The sequence below is a fragment of the Dipodomys merriami genome, unplaced genomic scaffold, assembly GCF_024711535.1.
Source record: "Dipodomys merriami isolate MVZ:Mamm:240054 unplaced genomic scaffold, mDipMer1.0.p SCAF_21, whole genome shotgun sequence".
In the NCBI taxonomy this organism is placed as follows: domain Eukaryota; kingdom Metazoa; phylum Chordata; class Mammalia; order Rodentia; family Heteromyidae; genus Dipodomys; species Dipodomys merriami.
In genome coordinates, this window is record NW_027203493.1 from 12,222,961 (window position 1) to 12,245,261 (window position 22,301).

At 37.5% G+C, this 22,301-nt stretch overlaps 1 protein-coding gene across 5 annotated transcripts in view; it reads left to right on the forward strand.

The window, feature by feature from the left end:
* Window positions 1-22,301, forward strand: part of Lrrc4c (leucine rich repeat containing 4C) — a 1,099,028-nt gene that overhangs the window by 613,825 nt on the left and 462,902 nt on the right. For all 5 annotated transcript variants that reach the window (XM_070032555.1, XM_070032559.1, XM_070032558.1 and 2 more), the window contains one exon: window positions 9,453-9,583. The gene's annotated coding sequence lies outside the window, so the exon portion shown is untranslated. The remainder of the gene's footprint in view (window positions 1-9,452; window positions 9,584-22,301) is intronic.

Below are 22,301 nucleotides of genomic sequence, written 5' to 3' on the forward strand. Positions count from 1 at the left end.
CTTGTACATGTGGTGTCTATATGGATATGTGTACATACCTACATAAAGAAAATACTTTTCTATATCCACACAGACACCACAATCATATTTATGTTTTCTGCATTTACACACTTATAACCAAATGTATATATGGCATACATATGTATGAATATGATATGTAAATTATATGTGTGTATGTGTATAAACATACTTGCTCATTGGCCATGTGGCTTTCTACAGTCAACCATGTCTTAGAATATAACATGAAATATTCCAAAAATAAACAACTCATGAGTTTAAAATTGCACACCAGGGCTGGGAAGGTGGCTCAGTGGTAGAGTGCTTGCCTTGCATGCCTGAGGCCCTGGGTTCGATTCCTCAGCACCACATAAGCAAAAAGAAAAAAGCCGGAAGTGGCGCTGTGGCTCAAGTGGTAGAGCGCTAGCTGTGAGCTGAAGAGCTGAGGGACAGCGCCCAGGCCCAGAGTTCAGGCCCCACGACCGGACCCCCCCAAAAAATAAAAATTAAATAAAATAAAATGGCACACCATTCTAAGAAGTAGAATGAAGTTTGGCAGTGTCACACTCCATGCTGCCTGCACTGTAATATACACTTTGTCCAGTACAACCATCTCCATTTGTCACCTGCTCATGAGTCATTTAGTAGCTGATTGGGTTATCAGAAAATGTGATATCATAATGATTTCATCCAAGTAGCCTTTGTTTTTTGTCAGCTGTAGGGGCTGATCCCTGGACCTGGGTGCTGTCCCTCAGCTCTTCAGCTCAAGGCTAGCACCCTACCACTTTAGCCACAGCACCACTCCCAGCTTTTTTCTGCTTATGTGGTGCTGAGGAATAAAACCCAGGGTTTCATGCATGCAAGGCAAGCACTCTGGCACTCAGCCACCTTCCCAGCCCCGCCAAGTAACTATTTTTGAGAGAGAAAGAGAACATGTTCACGGAACTTTTAATAGGATTTTTTTGTAATTTTAATATTTCTATTATTTTAGGATTTTCTGTAATTTTATAATTTCACTATTTTTATAATTTTGGTATTTTTATAATTTCAGTATTTCTATGATTTATTACTTTAAGATGTTATTTTACTTTTTATTTTATTGTAAAGATACTGTATCGTCACATGAGTAGGGCAATGAGTACGTTACTTGACACTAATTATTACCCCTTACTTTCCTTATTGTTGTCCCACTATCCCTTCCTTCCCCCATTTCCCACACTCCTCCTAAACCCCCCAAAGTTGTGAAGTTCCTTTCCAATATACTGTCCTGTGGAGATCATTGTTGCAATGGGCCATTCTGTGTCCTTGTTTCACGGTTTGGTTTTTCCCCTTACCTTCCCCAGATTAGACATCGGTATATACAAGATGCAGGGTAACAAAGTCAAGTACAATGACAACAGGGGATATGCTATAGGGGAAAGAACATATAAAGGAGGCAACAACAACAATAAAATAAAATCACATGCTACATTTAGAACAATAACAATAAAGACAATTCTTGTGTCCATATCTTGGGGTTCGTTTCACTTTGGAGAAACTCTAGAACTCCTTGGCACAGGCCCAAATTTTCTTAATAAAGATCCAGAAACACAACAAATCAAAGAAAGGTTAAACAAATGGGATTACATGAAACTGAAGAGTTTCTGCATGGCAAAGGACATAGCTAGTAAGATCAATAGAAAGCCTACAGACTGCGAGAAGATCGTCAGTAGCCATACAACAGACAAGGGCCTCATTTCTAAAATATACTTAGAACTCAAAAAATTAAATTCTCTAAAAACAAGTCCTCAAAGAAACATCTGGCCCATCAACAAGTGGCAGGATGGCCAATAGACACATGAAGAAATGCTCAACTTCTCTAACCATAAAAGAAATGCAAATCAAAACAACATTGAGATTCCACCTCACCCCAGTTAGAATGACTATAACCAAGAAATCTAATAACAACAGATGGTGGAGGGGATGTGTTGGTGGGAGTGTAAATGTGTTCCACCACTCTGGAAAGCAGTATGGAGGTTCCTCAAAAGACTCCACATAGAGCTCTCCTATGACCCCGCAATTCCACTTTAGGGCATTTAGCCAAATGATCACAAACAAGACCATACTAAAGCTACCAGCACAACTATGTTTATCACAGCATTATTCACCATAGCTAAAAAATGGAACCAACCCAGATGCTATGCTTCCATCAGAAAGAACAATACTGTCCCATATGTTAGGAAATTGAAAGGCTTGGAAAACATCATATTAAGTGAAGTAACTCAGTCTCAAAGAAATTTAGGTTCCATGGTTTCCTTTATTTGCAGTAATTTTTTTTTGGTGGGGGGGGGTCGGGTCATGGGGTCTGAACTCTGGTCCTGGGCACTGTCCCTCAGCTCTTCAGCTCAAGGCTAGCGCTCTACCACTTGAGCCACAGTGCCACTTCCGTCTTTTATTTCTGCTTATGTGGTGCTGAGGAATGGAACCCAGGGCCTTATGCACGCAAGGCAAGCGCTCTACCACTGAGCCACCTTCCCAGCCCCTGCAGTAATTTATATATATATATATATATATATATATATATATATATATGTATATATATACATATATATATATAAATTAAAATTTGACAAATTTACAAAATTTGAATTTACAAATTAAAATTTACAAAATTTAAATTTATAAATTAAAATTTGACATAAGTACATGTATATATATGTATATATACATATATGTATATACATATATATACATATATATACATATATATACATACATGTATATATATGTATATATACATATATATGTATATATATATATATATATATATATATGAAAACTGAGGATATAAAGGCTCAGCTGTATACCTGGTTTCAGTTTTCCACAGGGTGACCATGAAACAGTCTCCAAATACAAATCAGATTACTGAATAGAGAAACATGAATAGAGTATGCACAGCTGGGCACACACACACAACTCCATATGCACTCTAACAGTGAACTCAGAGCTCTTGGTGCTGTTCCGCTGGATAGCATCTCTCCTTTTCTGTATGTACTGAAATAATCAAATTAAATTTCTTCTGAGAAGTAATGTTCCCTAAGACAATTTTTATTCTAATGTCTATTTTACAAATAAAAAGAAACTTGGACATTGTGGTTAAAAACAGGCATTGTGGTTAAAAATAAAAGATATATGTTTGTGTGTGTGTGTTTTGTGTGCATGCACACTCATACACAATGTCTAGGCATTTATACCACCTTGAACATCTTGAACATCTGATCTAAAACTCTAAGTACCCTTATACTTATTTGTTATTTTTAAATATATATATTTTTATTGTAAAGATACTGTACAGAGGGGTTACAGTTACACGAGTAAGGTTATGAGCACTTTTCCTATCTAGCATTGTTACCCCCTCCTTTGTTTTTCCCCTACCATCCCTTCCCTCTCCAACTCCCTAACTCCTCCCTCCCTGCCCCGGAAGTCGTAAATTCATTTTCAACATAGTATCTTATACATCTCATTGCTATATTCATATTTTGTTTCAAAACAATAGGAAAACAGCCAGGTATGATGACTCCCAGCTGTGTGGGAGTCAGAGATGAGGAGAAAAATAGTCAGATGTCATTTTAATCAATAACCTGAGTGTGTTGGTATGCACCTGTGACCCCAAGTATAAGGAAGGGTATACATAACAAGTTCACAGTCCAAGTGCCTCTGGAAAAAGCATGAGACTCAACTGGAAAACAATGAAAACATAAAAAAGGTTGGGGGACTCTGGTTGTAAGGTTAGAAGGCCTGCCCAGAAAGTGAGAGGCACTGACCTCAACACCCATGCTACCCTCTCCCAAATTAGGAAATAGATTGTAGGAATGAAAACAAGATAACTGTCATTCATTCCCTTTTTATGAAATCAATACATCAACACATTTTATTGAGTCATACTTACTATAATTATCTACCGTATTTCCAACTGAAGATAGAACACTCTCGTAATAAATATAATCATTTGGATCTTGATTGAATTTTTATGCCAAAAGTCCCATAGGGACTGGAAACACTGATGACACAAATACAATCAAAATCCCTTTATTCATTCACAGTCAGTAAAACAATGTTAGAAGATGATATATTCCCTCTTCTTTATGGTGAGCACTTTGGATATCCAGATTCGGTATTAAATTTGTTGTCTGTTCAGATATAATTTGAAAAGACTCTGTTTGTCACATTAACATTCCTTCTTTTTTAAAAAATCATAAATTATTATGCTCACACCTGAACATTGTAGAAGTGTCGTTGTCATCTGCTCATATTCCTAAACTCTTGCTTTGTGATTTTCAACAGACTCAGTGGCACTACGTGGTAAACTGAAAACCCAGAGACAGAGAATGTACCCCTTGTTAGCATGGGGCCTGAGAAAGTCCTCCACCACAGAGAAAGCTGGTGGGATGATTTCTACTTATAAGCAATAAATATTTCCACATTGCTGCTTTCCCTGTGTTTTTCCCTTAATAAGCCCAGAACATGGGCAAGGCTGAAGACTTAAGCATTCTACATAAAATTATGAAGTCACATTGTGTCAGTGTGAGACACTAAACCCTCATAATCACCCTAATGCCAGACATTTATGAAGAAGAATTAGTATTTGTCTTAACCTACTATCTAGTGTAAGTGACTTCCTTTATTTTACTAATCTACTTTAGCTTTCCAGGAAATACTTAGTCTTTACATAGGCTTGTAGAAAGGACACAGTGACTGATTGCATTTGAAAAACAAAACAAAACAAAAACAAAAACAAAAAAACTCCATTTCCATGTTAAAACAAAATGTTTGGCTTTGTCATTTGTTTGGTCTTGCCCTTGTTCTTTGCCTTTAATCCAATTAGATTCATATCATAGATACTATTGGCCACAAAGTTAAAAGGGATTTACCTTTATTCTAATAAAGGAAATACCATCCTGTTTAAGTGTCATTTCCTGCGTAGTGCATGTTCACATTTAAACACAAGGCAAGTGCAGATTATATAAATCATTAGACTCAATTTTTTTTGAGTCATAAGACCTCTGGTATTAGTCTAAAAGAGCAAGAACACTTGTAAAAGGCTGGGCTTTAACACCTGTGGAATGAGTTAGTTTCTTGGGCTGTATCTTATCACTTCAAAAAATATCATTTTCTTCACATTTTAAGATGATGTATTCAAGGTAGATCCTTTTACATTGTCTTGGATTATATAGAACAACATAACACAAATATACTTTTCCTAGCAGCTTAGAAGTAGCTAAATGAAAACTGTGAGAGGAAAGCAAAATTTAAACATGCACAAGGCATTTTAAATATTAAAGGAATATTTAGAACATGCCGAGAGATGGGAGATTATGATTAATTAAAAAGTTATGTTCCTTTAGAATGCATTTCTAATTTCAGTCAGTTTCAAATACAAGCTGCAATTCAACCATTGCTGAATTCAATGACCTGTCTAGGGAATACTCTTTTCCTGGGGGATGGCTGTCGAATTTGACAATCTCATGATTTATGTACACACTATATTTTAACAGAGAGGTTGGCAGGTGATCAAGTATCTTTGATGGTAGAGGGAAAAAAAACGAAGCTTTTAGGTACAAACCTGTGATACACATGGACATCTGCATAATGGCTGAAATTAGCATAGGTTTACATAGTACACAATTTCATTAGAATGTTTATGCCATAGAAAGGAACAGAAGGTTGTAAATTTCCTAAGGGAAAGTCTCTTGAGAGTGTGAAGGCCTGAAACAAAATCAACCCAATGTGAGAGGCGTGTTGTGCATGGCTGAAAAGGACAAAAAGTCAGGGCTGGTGGTTGCAGTCAGTATGTGGCCTCAGCCCACTACTGCTTCTGTCATATTAGCACTGCCACCTTTTAAGGGGCACAAAGAGCAAGTCACCATTCTCAGGGTCCTGCTTCTTATAAGGTAATATATCATGAGCCCATTCATTCAATTCCTATGACATAATTTTCTGTATAGAAATGCTGATATTAAAGAAGAGGAGGAAAAAATATCAGGAAAGCAGGAAAAATGTGAAGAAATGGATGAAAGCTGAGAAGAGAGGAGAAGAGTTCAGAAAAGAGTGGTGTGGAGTAGATTAATAAAAAGAAAGGAAAAAAATTAAATCAGCTTGATTTTTATGACCATGAAACTATGGGTGGGCCTACAATTATATAGACCATGAGGCCAATGAAATGTACTTTACTCTGCCACCGATTCTAATATCTTCCCAATTTGTTAGCCTCACTCAGCAGAAAGGCACAGTAAAAGTCTACTCCATCCTTCTGTCAGTGATGGCAGTGTAGCTGCATTTCTGAGCCAAATATAAAGCCACCCTGTGCAAAGGTTTGTGTAGAGAGCTTTAAAAAATTGGATAGCAGTAGAACATAAAGATTGGCTCCCAAACTTTTCCAAAGAAACTATAGTTTTCTCTTTTGGTCATGTGACTCCATGATTGAAATTTAAAAACATAGTGGTCGTACAAAGGTGTTTGAACATGTGAACTTATGAGGAGAATGTCAACCCTTCCATTGTTTTTCCCCCACTGAATATCTTTCCAATGAATAGAGCCCATGATTTTAGCAATATTTAATGTGTTTTCAATATTCATGTTGAATATCTTTTCATTCTTTCCAGGATTGATATAGGAAAACAATATTCCTCCCTCAAATCAATTGAAATCTATCAGCATAGGCACTTGATTTTGGGAAGCCTTTGTCTTATTATGCGTGAGGATAGCAACTGCTCTCCGAAATATTTAAATCAGTGGGTAATATTGCTCAAAGATAAGATTGATGAATGGGTGATTGTGATATTAAAGTGCAAAGGAAAATGAATTCAGATAAGGCCTTCACAGTGGTGCTGTGGCTCAAGTGGTAGAGCACTAGCATTAAGCTGATAAGGCCTTCACATCAGCTGGATGGACAAATAGCCAGGTAAATGGATTCTAATGAGAACTCTGAGGCTTTTTGAAAATCTTGAAAGGTTTTAGGACTTTATTCCTCTCCTTAGCCATTAGTTATGGCTGTCCCGTGGCTCATTCTCTGTTGTTATTTAGTCCCACGTAAGTGAAAGGTTCAGAAGGCAGAAGAGTGGATGGAGAGTCAGGTATCCTCTTAGCTGTATATGAGATATTTGAGTCATTGCCTACTTGAGCTCAGCTTCCATCTATAAAATGAGGACAGGAGGCTGTATAATACTGTTATGGCTTCCTATCCTAAATGGCCTTTATATGTTTTTTAAACATTACTTTCTCAGAGACTCATTTTTCTTATCTATATAAATGGAAAGAATGCCTACCTCACAAGGTGACTTTAAGGATTAGAGGATAGTAATCAAGCGTCTCTTCCTCTACATATCTATTTGGTTTCTGAATTTAGTTTGCCAGAGTGAGTTTTGGAGTAAGTTTTGATAGTAGGGAATATAACTCTGTTTGAGTTGATTTGAGTTGAATATTTTATATCACAAGCGAATTTAAGATAGTAAGCATTTATCAAAGGATTTTTTAGTTCCAGCATTATCTACTGAAGTTCCTTACTCATAGGCAATTCTTAATAAAAGATTTATTCTAGTCCTCTTGACCTTAAAGTTAAAGACAACTTTGCTCAGCTTTGCAGGGCTAGCGTGGAACCTAACGTGTAATCGTCAAGCAGTGCCCAAGGCATGTCTGTGGACCTCAGTCAAGTCGTGGGAGCTGACAAAGTCTTGGTTATAAATGTACTCAACACTATCTGTCCTCCAGGGAGTTAAAAAACATTCAAAGACCACTGTCAATAAGATAAAATCACAGCTCATGCAGACATACAATTGACAGGTGTGGGTAGATTATCATAATTTTTCTAGCAATGAGAGAGGCAAGAGTGATACGCCATGGTTCAAAAAGAAATGTACCCTTAGCCAGGAGTGGTGCTCACGCCTGTAATTCTAGCTACTCAGGAAGCTGAGATCTGAGGATCAGGATTCAAAGCCAGCCTGGGCAGGAAAGTCCTGTGAGACTTTTATCTCCAGTTAACCACTCAGAAAACTGGAAGTAGGGCTGTGGTTCAAGGGGTTTATTGCTAGCCTTGAGCTGAAGAGCGAAGGGACAGTGCCCAGGACCAGAGTTCAAGCCCCACAACCAACCAAAAAAAGAAGAAGAAAAAAAGGAAATGTACTCTTGGTGTGACTTATGTAACTGCAACCCCTCTGTATAACACTTAATCATAACAATAAGAAAGCAGTTTTCATAAAAGAAGGAACTCACCTATGACCAAAAAGCAAGTTGATTAGCATGCCAGCTCTGACTGCCTTACCCTTTATTAAATTCTTGCTGGGACTCACATTTCTTTCATTTTACTTCAATTATATGACAAGTTACTTCATTTGGTTTCATCTACCAGGGGCCTGGTCTGTCTATAACTCTTTAAATGAAAGGTGTTCAATTAATTTTTATTTAATAGAAGTTAAGAAATGCTATTATGATTATGCTCTTCACAATGACATAAAATCTACACTTTTTGGGGGGGAGGGGAGGAGATTCAATGTACTCCAAGGCAAAAGTAACTAGTTTTTCTCTTTGATCAGGTTGAGTATCAAATCATTTTCATATTAGACATTTAAACAAAACAGAATAACAATCTGTTGTTCTCTCCCTAATCTGAATAAGGAAAGTGAGCAGAAGATATGATTTAAATGATACCCCATGCTTTTAAGCCTTCACTTACAATATGAAAGTTGTGACTAATTAAATCATCTTCCAGACAGGGTTGGGACTGCAGACACTTAGAAAGACTGCTGTGCTGATTGAATAAAATACCACATAGAAAAGCAACCGGAACAATGGCAGGCCCATTGTAACTTCTTTTTCAGAAAATGTACTAATTTTTACTAATGCGCAAATTTTATTCAAATTCCTTATACTGATTCTCTAATCAAATTTTATTGATTGTTCACCTAGACATCTAATAGATATAATCACAGGTAACAGTCACACACACACACACACACACACACACACACACACACACAAATACCATATAACATGTTTTAAATACTTCTTCCTATAAATTTCTAAACTTTCTCTTATACTAACAATGATCATATTATTTATTTATTTATTTATTTATTTTTGTTTTGTCAGTCATGGGGCTTGAACTCTGGGCTTGGGAGCTGTCCTTCAGCTCTTCAGCTCAAGGTGAGCCCTCTACTGCTTGAACCATAGGACGTGCCACTTCCTGTTTTCTGAGAGGTTAATTGGAAATAAGAGTCTCATGGACTTTCCTTCCCGGGTTGGCTTTGAATCCTGATCCTCAGATTTCAGCCTCCTGAGTATCTAGGATTACAGGCATGAGCCACCAGCGCCCAGCTGATCACATTATTTTTTTAGTGTGAGTTACAGGTGGAAAAAAATCACCTAGCATTTGGTAGGCATTCTGTTGTCCTAATTACGTCTTCTTGCTTTATTTCATCTAGGAGTTATCAGAAGAGCAAGGATAACTTAGGCAGTTTATCAACATGGAAACATCCTGAATCAGAACAAACTAACTGAATTCAAGTTTGGCAAATGGAGAAGCTGGTTCATGGACACATTTTTTTTTTAACCGGTAAGTGTGAGGCATAATTTACTCCCTTAGAATGTTTCAAAGATTCATAGACTATAGAATTGCTAATTATATTTCAGGTAATTATAATGTTTCTTTGGTACCGCTGACAGCTTCTCTTCCTCCCGTATATACACATGTGGATGCCAGCATATGGCCAAATGTCTGGCCATTTTATCTTGTTTACTTAGATTTCAGTCAGTTACAAAAGGAGAAAAAAGTACTCATCTCATAAAACTTTTACTAGCAGTGATATATGCGGAAAGGCAGGAGTAAAAATTGTTCCTCCAACAGATGTTTCTGTGTGTTGCCCTGAAAGTCAAAAGAGGAGCAAATTGGCCTGCCCAGGATTCCAACAGAAACAGGTAGACAAAGGGTGATACTCCACCTTTGGTTTTTATTTTTGAAACTAGGGCAGCCGTTGGGTCATTAATATGAAATGAAGTATTTGGGGAAGGTAGTTGGCTTTTTATGCTTTTGCGCTCTCTCTCTCTCTCTCTCTCTCTCTCTCTCTCTCTCTCTCTCTCTCTCTCTCTCTCTCTCTCTCTCTCTCTCTCTCTCCCTCTCTCTCTCTCCCCCCTCTCTCTCCCCCCCCCTCTCTCTTTTGGTCGTGGGGCTTGAATTCTGGGCCTGGGCGCTGTCCTCAGCTCTTCAGCTCCAGGCTACCGATCTTTTTCTGGTGGCTTATTGGAGAAGATAAGAGTCTCACGGTGTTTCCTGCTCAAGCTGGCTTTGAATCGTGATCCTCAGATCTCAGCTTCCTGAGTAGCTAGGATTACAGGCATGAGCCACTAGTGCCCAGTTGTTTTATGCTGTCTTTGAAGACCTAGTGAGTTAGGAAAGTTTGATGCGGTGACAGTATGGAAATAGTTTCTGTTGGACTATTGTGCAAATTGTACTTGGCAGAATAACCCATGCAAAGCAATGAATGTAAAATGAGAACAAATGACAGAGTGTGTGCTGGGGAAATAGGTATCAGCATCCTCTGTAGCTAAAAATTGTTCCAGCCAGGGTCAGGGTGATTCAAGCCTAGGAGCAGAAGTTGCCCAGGTCTGTTACTTGCAAAGAGCGTATGTGTTTATCTGCAGGTTTTGCTGGGTTAAAGTAAAAAGACAGTGTTTAACTAAAGTGACATTGAGCAATGTTAATGGCAGGTGAGATACTTGTACTTGCCATTTTAGTTGGAAAATACTTCCTTGAGTCATTCATGCTGTTTTAAAGGGGGTAAGAGGAAAAACATTTTAAATGAACATGGAGCTAAGATGGCAGCAGTACCATATGCATTTTTCTGTTGATCTCTGTCTGTCGCTCTGTTTCTGTTTCTCTCTGAATTGCATGTATATGGGCTCTCTACCCTGAAATCATAACTCTCATAGTCTTCCCGGAAGACAGCTTTCATCAATTCAGCACATTTCCTAGATTAAAGTAATCCAAAGCTATGCTAACTGATCTTCAGGGAAAATGCTTTTGTTTTGAGAGTTGCAGAAGAGTGCGGATATGAAGAAGTTTTTAGTATGAAGTGCTATTTCAAGAAGATGGGACAATGGTGAAGAAAAGATAACCTACCAGATACTCGAGAGAACAAAAGCAAGAAACAGAGAAGCATGAAGCTTGTTTCTTTATAAAAAGCACACAGTTTTCCAGTCATTTTTCCTCTTCCAATTTAGACCTTCAGTCTATATAGAGGACAAAAGTTTGTTTCACTTAGGTTATTTTGTTTTTGTTGGAAAGTGTTTAGACTCCTTTAAATGGAGGAAATTATTCTGGCAGTGCACATTGGCTAGAAAGGAAGCACATATAGAAAGCGAGAAAAAGAGGCAATCTCAGACGCTTCTTACGTATCTGTGACATATCTCATGAACAGCAGAGAATTTATTCTTTTTATTTATTATTCTATTTTTATTCAATTTTTTGAAGAAATTCTACTTTTTCATGGACTTCTATTTCTCCTTCTTGTTTCTCTGTCTCTGTTTCTGTCTGTCTGTTTCTCTATTTTTTCTCTCTCTCTTTCTACCTGGTGACATTTCTGGGTATTCAATCTAATAAAGTTTACTGGGATAATAATGTTTATTAAAGTTTTACCATATTCTGAGATACATAAGCCTAAAAGAAAACTCAAGAACTTGTTACAGTACATTCTTGGTCTAGAGCTTCCTTGATGGTTTGTCTGCCTTCTTTCCAGATTTCAGAGTCTTGCCTACTACCTGAGAAAAAAGCATAATCTATATTATGTTTATTGTTATTGTTCAACATGGTAGAAAATAGGAGACAAGAAAAGCATGTTTCATCTTCCTGGAAGTGAGAAATCTCTTAGGAGCATTTTAGAAATATTTTGACGAGTTTGGTTATATTTTATTTTAAAAACAGTCATCAAGGTATATCAGAAGCAATGAAAAATTTCCAGTAAGTCCATTCTCTGGCACTTGAGTAGAAATATAAGCAAAACAATCTCAAAGACATGATTGTCTCAAACAGTCAGCAATTTAAAATGATAATTAAATGAAAGAAGACTTATTAATGAGTAAATAAACAAATGTCTTCCTGTGTGTTAAATATTCCAACCACTGAGATGGTAGTAAGAGTATATATAAGATCCAGGTGTAACTGTCAAGTTATTAAGTGCCATTAACAGTGATAAAATAGAAAACCCACTGTAACTACAACATACAAGGTAGAAAGTCATCTTAGATGACTTGCCTGGAGCAAGGCATTGTCTTGTTCATTTTTGCCAGCTACTAGTGACTAATGTAGCACATTATTCTTCACACACCACTTGCTTTAGGAATTTAGCAGAGGGAGAGAAATCACTTCAGGCTTCTGGAAAATAATCCATCTTCATTTTGGAATAGTTTTCCCACAGTAGAGTGAAACAAGATAGGAGAAAAATAAAACGTGCGTGAATTGATCAGAATATGGAAAGTCCATCGTTAATTCCTTGACCACATACTCATTTTCCTTCCAAATGGAGCTCAACATATTAAACCTAATAAATATGAACATCAAAGGTATTGAAAAGACACACGTAATAGCATGGCAGATATAGTTTATCTCCTCCATCCTGAGTGAGATATTGTAGTTTTTCTGACCATTCAGTACAAGATTTAGGCCATTTTCTTAAGCCACCTTCACATGACCTAGCTGACATCTGACAGGTGATACGTAAGCAACTCATAACACATAATCATAATGATTGCATCTTTTTGCCGTATTCCAGTAAATCTAATCTCATTTCAGAAGTTCCCAGGTATAACGGAAGCACCTCTTCATAGAAAAATTAGCTTATGTCTGTGAGGGCATCTATCTGGCTTGTCTCACTATCTGAAATGATCACATTATTGGCTACTCTCAAGTTTGTTTTTCCTTCTTGGACTGATATACTGACAGCAAGGTGATTCCAACTGCTTGAGTTTTCATCCAGTACATCTTTACACACCATTTTCATGTTACAAATACAAAGAACTATCTCTCCAGTAATGCAAAAATGCTTCACTGCACATATTTAGTGCTGAAGAAACCCAACCATAGAGCAGAAATTTTAAGAATGTAAAACAATTTGCAACAATCATTCTATTCAACAGAATGCCATATCTCTATTAAACCAATTGTTAAAGTGAGTACTTTGCCCAGAGAAGGCACAGCAATAATACATTGTAACATGAGTGGATGTTTATTTCATATACTTGGAAATAACAAGGTAGAACCAATGAAGTCCTGGAAAACCAGCTCTAATATATAGTGGGGGGAGGGTTCTTTGTATGATACAGCATTCCAACTACCAATGTTGTATCACTGGATGCAGAGTTGAGAACTTATGTACAGCAATATATTCTTGCTATCTGGTATAACTTGGATCCACTAGCTGTAGGAGTAAAAAACTGTCAGCTTTCATATGATTTGACAAATGAAATCCATGCTACATAATTTCCTGTTAGATAATTAGCTGCACTGATTTTGATGGAAACAATAGGTGTTTCCTCACTACCTCCCCCCAACACACACAAAGAGTGAGTGTTATTTTTCTTAGGTAAGTTATCTTCAGGAAGAAAAATTACAAGACTGCTTCTCCAGGAGTCCCAATGATTTTGATAGGAAGTAAAAGGAAGTGAAGGTCTAGAGGATTTCCCTGAAGCTATAAAAGAAACCTATTTAACATGGGCCATCTTCTTCAGATCCTGGAAGCTGTTAAGCATGACTTATAGAATCCTTATTCTTAGATATTTCAAGTTTAGAACTTCTGAATAGGAAAGCTGTAGGCAAATAATTCTTCAGCAATAAGGTATAGTAAGTCTTTGAATTTATAAAAATCTTCCTAGTCCCTCACAATGATGCACTTCTTTTGAAGCTAAAACATTTAGTGCACAGAACAACTAAAGACACACACACACACACATGCACGCACGCACACACACAGAGAGAGAGAGAGAGAGAGAGAGAGAGAGAGAGAGAGAGAGAGAGAGAGAGGAGATTTTATAACTGAAGCAACATTCATTATAGACTTTCTGTGAAGTAGACCCCGAAATGAAAAATTTCACACCTGTGGAATTTTACACATTATGTTGAATGTATGCTTCTTCATTCTTCCTGATAAAATTAGAAAATTTCTTTGATTAAGGAAGATTGATAGTGTAATCCTACAGGCTGTTAAAGATATTCTTTTTTCTTTTCTTTTCTTTCTTTCTTTCTTTTTTTTTTTTTTTTTTTTGGTTGTGGGGCCTGAACTCTGGGCCAGGGCACTGACCCTCAGCTATTCAGCTCAAGGCTAGCACTCTACCACTTGAGCCACAGCATCACTTCTGGCTTTTTCTACTTATGTGGTGCTGAGGAATAGAACCCAGAGCCTCATGCATTCAAGGCAAGCACTCTACCACTGAGCCACCTCCCCAGCCATGCTATTAAAGATAATCTAATAACAAGAACCTTCTCCCTTTGTTTTAGAGTGATTTACTATCTTAGTGAATATCCATAAAATTATTTCTACTTTATAGATGCCATCAATCACAAAGTATATGAGTGAGGGTTATATAGAAGATCAGGAGCTAATCAACTATAAATGAGAATTGGATCATAAGCCAGGGTGTTTTTTTAAACCCAAGTCCATTGTTTAAATGTATTGATTAATTCAATCATTTTAGAAATATATAGTCAGCACTCACTTAAGTTTCTGTCTTTGGGTGTAGAGAGATTAACACATATACCAGCCCTCACAGATATATATTTCAGCAGACAAAGACAGTAAATAAATGGCTAACTGGGATAAATAATAATCAACAAAGATAGCATTCAAGACAGTGCTAAATTCTACAGAAAAATATATGAAGTAGCAACAGAAGAAGGAATACTGATGTGGACATGCATAAGGCAACCCTCAGATGTTAGAGTTGAGAAAGCTTGAAAGAAGGTGAAAAAGATTTTCAGTTCAAGAAACAAGTAGAGGCCCTGGAGTGGAATACTTCTTTATGCATTGAAGAAACACAAAGGTCTTTCGAATAGCTTGTCCTAGAGATGAACATTCAGGTGGCAGAGATCAGAAATATGGGGTAAATTGTTAGATCACTTTGCTTCAACAATGAATACATAGACTAAAAGGAGTAAGGGTGGAGAAAGAAAGATACTACTCCAGTAATTCATAGGAAAAAATAATAATAATTTCTTAGACGGTGGAAGTACAAGTGATAAAGTGATTTTATTCTGAATAAGTTTTGAGAATATATAATTTATGGACTAATTGAAGAAAAGATGTATTAAAGATATTAAAAATCACTGCAAGATTTTTGGTCTGAGTAAATACAAGCATTGGATTTACTGAGATGAAGACTACCAAGGAGCAAAAGATTTGGGCTGGCTGGAAGATAAGGAACCAATATAGATGCTAAATGTAAGATGGAGGAGATGTGAGAAAATGGTTTGGTTCACATTAAAGTTGCCTATAAAAATTTCATCTAGATAAAATCACTCTAGAATATTAGTTAGCCCTCTTCATTCTCTTTCCAGCAAGAGATGTAGTTGTGTCCAGGCTGAAATACAGGGACAAGTTGTCATAGAGTTTGTGAACCTTAAATTTTGTGGGCAAGTTATTATGTATACAGAGGGAGGATGATATTTAAAAAAAGATTATCTGACAAAATAGAAGAGGTTAACATGTACTTGTGGATACAGGGCTCTTTTAGGGCAGACACAAAACTCCAGACAGATGAATATGGTAGTATGGAGAGATTCCTTCTAAAGAGTCACTTTTTAAACACCCATGGAGTTGTTATGAACAGAAATAAACGAATCTGAATGACTGAGAATGTAATTAACTCTAGATATATCACCCATGCTGCTCTGGCTTTGCAGATGCTAAGAGCAATTGCATAAGTAAGGAGGGACTCTTTCTCTTAATAGAAATACGAGTGTGATTTTTGTCAGCTGAAGAACATCAAAGGCCATCGGAACATGATTGGGTTTCAGACCGTACCTCAGAGCACTCAACGCCAATAGAAATTATAACATGGCACATTGTTGGGAAAATAGAGCATGAGGAAATGTAACACATGCTCCAAATTCTTAGAAATACCTGTGATCGCAAATACATTGTGAAAGCTTGGGGTAATAATTATCCTAATGATCCAGAGGACAAATCCATGCACCATGTATAATGCAACCATAATTCATACTATAGCCCATAAAGATATATAGTTACTCTCTCCATAAAAAGAGCTAGATAAATGATGGTGCTGAGTTAATAAACATCTCCTGTAGCTCTTGGCATGTTCTACTATCCACTGTGTAATTGGATACACTGAGATTTATTTCTGTTACCTGCATTTCCCACCATTTCTAACCCATCATCCTGGTTTCCTAGGAGGTGACCTGTGCATCTGGAAACATTCAATGTTTTATGGACATATTGAAAACGAGATCTCAGTGTTCCTTTACTATCTTGACTCTGCTCCTTGTATACCATTTGGTGCCTTTTCGTGCCTTAAGTACTAAAGGGGGGGTTCCTTTATTTTTCTGAAGTGCCATTATTCATGTCTTTGTAGTCATTATTGATTCAGAATATAGTGTAGCTTTCTTTGCCCTAATTTTATTTGATCTTATTGAAAGAATAATGACTTAATGTCATTTTTGTCATCTGGATCTGGATCATTAAAGTCATATGGATCTCTCTCTCCTCTCTCTCTCTCTCTCTCTCTCTCTCTCTCTCACACACACACACACACACACACACACACACACACACACAGATTTGTTGGGCTAAGTGACTCAGATTCCTAAAATGAATCCTATTTTAGCTGTTCCACATACTCCTTTTTTACAATGGATAGTTGTTGTGTGATGAGCCTCTGACCAGGGAAACAGATGACCAAGGGAAAGGCATTGTTTGGCTTCATTCACCAACCAAGCCAAGCAGTTAGCACTGAGGTTGCCCATACTGCTTTACAGCGACACTGTAAACAGGCCTCATTTGCTACTCAAGAAGCCACAAGTGTCAGTTTTTTATGATTTATGTAAGCCAAGGCACACTGGCATGAGATTGTGCTCATGCTTTTATTTTTTAATTTTATTTTATTGTAATGATGCTGTTCAGAGCAGCTACAGTTACATGAGAAAGTTCATTTCTTGTCGAACCTTGTTACCCCTTCCTTGGTTTTTCTCCTACTATCCCTTCACTCCTTTACCTCCCGTGGTGCTCAAGTTTATTTCTTGTCAGTAAGGCTTGAAGGACCACTGTAATTCAGCTCCTTAAAGCCCAAGAATACCTGAACAGCACGTGAGAGATTTCATAAAAATCAAAGATTAGAAAATTGAGGCATATTAGGAATGCTTAAGGGAAAGAAATATTTTTGTAGATACATAGCTTTAATTGTAATTGACCTTTCAACTGCTCAGTAACACACCCCCACTTAAGGTAATAGAATTCAGTTCTATGAATTGTTAGATAAGTGACCAGAGTGCAATTGGCAAATATCCTCTGGCTATTAAAGCCAATGCAACCAGATTTATCATTAGAGCCTATTCACATATATAGGTGGAGAGGGGAGGCGAGAGAGAAAGAGAGAGAGAGAGAGAGAGAGAGAGAGAGAGAGAGAGAGAGAGAGAGAGAGAGAGAGAGAGAGAGAGAGAGAGAGAGAGAGGGAGAGAGAGAGAGAGAGAAAGAGGAGAGAGAGAGAGAGATGTGTATGTGTATTATTAAAGCCAATGCAGCTGTGTGTGCATGTATGTGTGCATGTGCACATGCACATGTGTGTGTGTGTGTGTGTGTGTGTGTGTGTGTGTGTGTGTGTGTGTAAGGGTATAAAAATGTCTTTGTAAGACTACCTTAGGCTATGAGGGAAAAAAGGGTATGAGCCAAAGAGTAAAACCTCATTATTTTACCACAATTTGAGAACATGCATTCTAATTAGTTCTAGATTCTTTGTACCGTTGGCTTCAGTGTCATTCTATGAATGTACAGAAATAGAATTCATTTTTTACCCATATCCATAAAAATGAAGCCTGTTTAATAACTTAATCTATGCCTAATGCTAGCACACTTATCTGTGTTTTCAGATAAGTACCAATAAATATTAGGTTTAGAGGATCTTTTATAGATTATTTGAGTGGGTGGTATACTTAGATAATAAAATTTACAGACTATCAAAATTCTTTAAAGATAAAGCTTCTTTTATCTATTTGTCTGTTCATCATCTATCTCTTTATCTGTCTGTGCATCATCATCTATCTAACAATCTTGCTGTGTATCCATCTAACTCCCCTCTTTCTTTTTTTTGGGGGGGGGTCCGGTCGTGGGGCCTGAACTCTGGGCCGGGGCGCTGTCCCTCAGCTCTTCAGCTCAAGGCTAGCGCTCTACCACTTGAGCCACAGCACCACTTCCGGCTTTTTTTTTCCTGCTTATGTGGTGCTGAGGAATCGAACGCAGGGCCTCATGCATGCAAAACAAGCGCTCTACCACTGAGCCACCTTCCCAGCCCGCTCTTTCTTTTTTATAGTGTTTCATCAGTTCTTTCTGATCATTCTTTCTCTGCATATATTCATACTATTCCTTAAATAAATAAAACATATGAATGAAAAATAGAAAAACTAAAAGGAAACTTAGAGTGAAAAGGAAATAAAATAGTTTAAAAAAGAAATGAATGACCTTGATAAACCTAAAAGAATGGAATCTCACTTAAGGAAGGAGAAGAATATAGATTAAAACATATTCCTCTTTGGAAAGGGGTGCTCTGAACTACTGCATAATGCTTCTTGCCATTGGTGAGCTTGCTTATTTGATATAGTTTGCTGAAGGTTTTCATTTATAAAGTACTTTCTTTGCTCAGACTCTTCAGCTAAGTTCTAATACATTGTTCTAGTTATTAGGTTCACTGACAGGTGAGACAATACCCCACATTTTCATCAATGGTACCTAAATCTAGTCATAGAACCTCCCATGCCATTTATCTTCAAGGTTTCTCAACAGCTTCTGAAAATTATGTAGTTACTCTCTGGTATTTAAAGCTACATTTGGAATGCAGTGTCTTCCCATGTATGCACTTGCTTGCCCGTTCCATTCCTATACATTCTGTTCATCTTCATTCCACAGAGCTTGAATGAATTCCAGCAAGTATCTCCATACTACAAACACACATCCTGTGCCAGTTTTGCTTTCTGTGGTTTTGATTTCCCATGTCCAGAAAAAAAACTAAATAGAAGTTTCTAGAAATTGAAGCCAGCACCGGTGGCTTTCCCCTGTAATCCTAGCTACTCAGGAGGCTGAGATCTGAGGATCACAGTTCAAAGCCAGCCCAGGCAGAAAAGTCTGTGAGACTCTTATCTCCAATTAACCACTAGAAAAAAACAGGAAGCGGTGCTGTGGCTCAAGTGGTAGAGCACTCACCTTGAGCTGAAGAGCACAGGGTTAGCGCCCAAGCCCAGAGAATAAAAAAGAAAAAAAGAAAAAAAAGAAATTTCTAGAAATTGAAAAAAAACTATTAAGATGCAGGTGATTCTGAATAGCATGCTGAAATCACATATCAAACTCTATCCTGCCATTGACATAAATCATCTTTTTCAGCCAGTTAAACAATGCTGTATAAGTTACCTACCAACTAGAATTTAGTAGCCATCTTAGTTATATCAGATCAACTTTCACAAGATTACATAGCTGTGTTCAGTACTCCTTACTTTACTGAGTAATGGCCCCAAGGTGCCAGAGTCATGATACCCATAATTTAGATGTCAAACAGAAGTCATAAAATGCTTCTATTGGTGAAGAAAATAAGACATTAGGAGAAGAAAGTATTCAAGTAATTTTTGGTCATGATACATTGCTAACAGTGTTCTGTTTTGTTGTTTTTGTTGTTTTTTAATTTAATTTAATTTTATTTGTGAACATACTGTACAGAGGAGTTACAATTACATGGGCAGGATAATGCGTACATTTCTTACCAAGCATTGCAGCCTCCTCCTTTGTTTACCCTTCACATCCCTTCCCAGCCTCCCCCCTCTCCCCCAATCCCAATCCTTCTCCTCCCCCCCCCTCCCCCCCCCCCACCGACGTTGTAAAGCTCCTTTTGGACATGACAACTTGTACTTCTCATTGTTGCAACAGGTCCACCTGTATCCTTAAACAACTGGTTTTTCCCCATCTCCTTCACAAGTTATACTGACATCAAATATAGTGAAAGCAAGGGTTATACTGTGGGGGAGGGACATACAAAGCAACAAAGAGATAATCTTATAAATGCGTTAGAAACACATGCATGAAAGAAAAAAACATTAAAATACACATCTAAGGGTTCATTTTCCTGACATCACATTATCTGACCTTTTCCGCTTGACTCATACATATACTAGATATTACAAATAAGGGAAACCATGGGACCTATGTTTCTTTGGGCCTGGCTTACTTCACTTTTGTTGTTGTTTTTAATTGTATCGTGCATAAATTATTAATTAAAATGCATTATGGATCTGTGTAGCTAGGGAAAAATCTAGCATATATAGTGTGTGTTACTATTGATGCTGTCAGACCTAGGCTGAAAGGTGTTGGAATGTAGCTCTCAAAGATAATGTGGAAGCTGGAGCCAGGCACATGCTTGTATCCGTAGCTATTTAGGAGGCTTTATATTCTGAGAATTGTGGTTCAAAGCCAGCCTATATAAGATGTTTGTGACATTTTTTTCTCTAATTGACCAGTCAAAACTTAAAGTGAAGCTACAACTCAAATGGTAAAATGTTAGCCTTGAGTGACAGCTCTTAGACCCTGAGTGCAAACTCCAGGATCAGTACAAAAATTAATGGAAGGGCTGGGAAGATGGCTCAGTGGTAGAGCACTTGCCTTGCAGACATGAGGCCCTGGGTTCAATTCCTCAGCACCACATAAGAAAAAAGAAAAAAGCTGGAAGTGGTGCTGTGGCTCAAGTGGTAGAGCACTAGCCTTGAGCTGAAGAGCTGAGGGACAGCGCTCAGGCCCAGAGTTCAGGCCCCACAACGGGACCAAAAAAAAAAAATTAAGGGAAAAAAAAGATAACATGGAGACTGCTGTATCTTCAAAATGCACCTATGCAAGACCCAATAGGAAGATAATTAAAACTACCTGGTGAGTCCAAAAGACCAAACTTATTCATCTATTTCTATATTGGACCCAGCAACTTCACAGAAGTTTTGGTTGACTTCCGTAAGTTACAAATATTTTTGTATCATTCTGCATCTTCTATGATATTCCTTTTTTGTTGTTGTTGTTTTTTGTTTTTGTTTTTGTTTTTGTTTTTTTTGGTCCGGTTGTGGGGCCTGAACTCTGGGCCTGGGCGCTGTCCCTCAGCTCTTCAGCTCAAGGCTAGAACTCTACAACTTGAGCCACAGCGCCACTTCTGGCTTTTTTCTTTTTGCTTATGTGGTGCTGAGGAATCAAACCCAGGGCCTCAGGCATGCAAGGCAAGTGCTCTACCACTGAGCCACCTTCCCAGCCCTGATATTCATCTTTTTTTTTTTTTTTTACTGATTCTGTAATGTATCTTTCACCCTAAATCAATCTCTCTCTCTCTCTCTCTCTCTCTCTCTCTCTCTCTCTCTCTCTCTCTCTCTCTCTCTCTCGCACCACACACACACACACACACACACACACACACACACATACACACACACTTTCGAATTTGGATCAAGCTTTTCAAAACAAATATCAGATTGTGAATTCTTCCCTAGGCACTCAGCTGTATTTTTACTTACATTTAGTTAGTTACTTTTGTAATTCTGGAATCTGAATGCAGGGCCTTGAGCTTGCTCAGCTTGCTTGCTGACACCCTAACTAGGCTGGATTTCAACCATAACCCTTCATTTATCAGCCTCCTGAATAGCTAGGATTATAGGCTAAAATATTGGAGCCCAGTTAGCTATATTTTTCTTGTATATAAATACATTTAACAAATATTTCTGAGTGGTATAAGGCAGAAGTGCCAAGAATGTAATTGAAACCAGTTGTTAAAAGGTACAGATTCAGTCACTTACTGTCATTTACTATACGTGTGTCCAAAGCACAAAGCCTTCCTGAACCTCTGTTGTTATGTGATGAACTGGTATTAATATTTGCCTTGAAGGCATGTCATGCACATTAAATATATATATATATATATATATAAGATATATATATATATATGACTTCATTATATTTAAATACTAGTAATGAATAATAGTAATAAAAATAATAATATGATACACTGTATATGTGCCAACAAGATCATTATTACAAGGCTCCTAA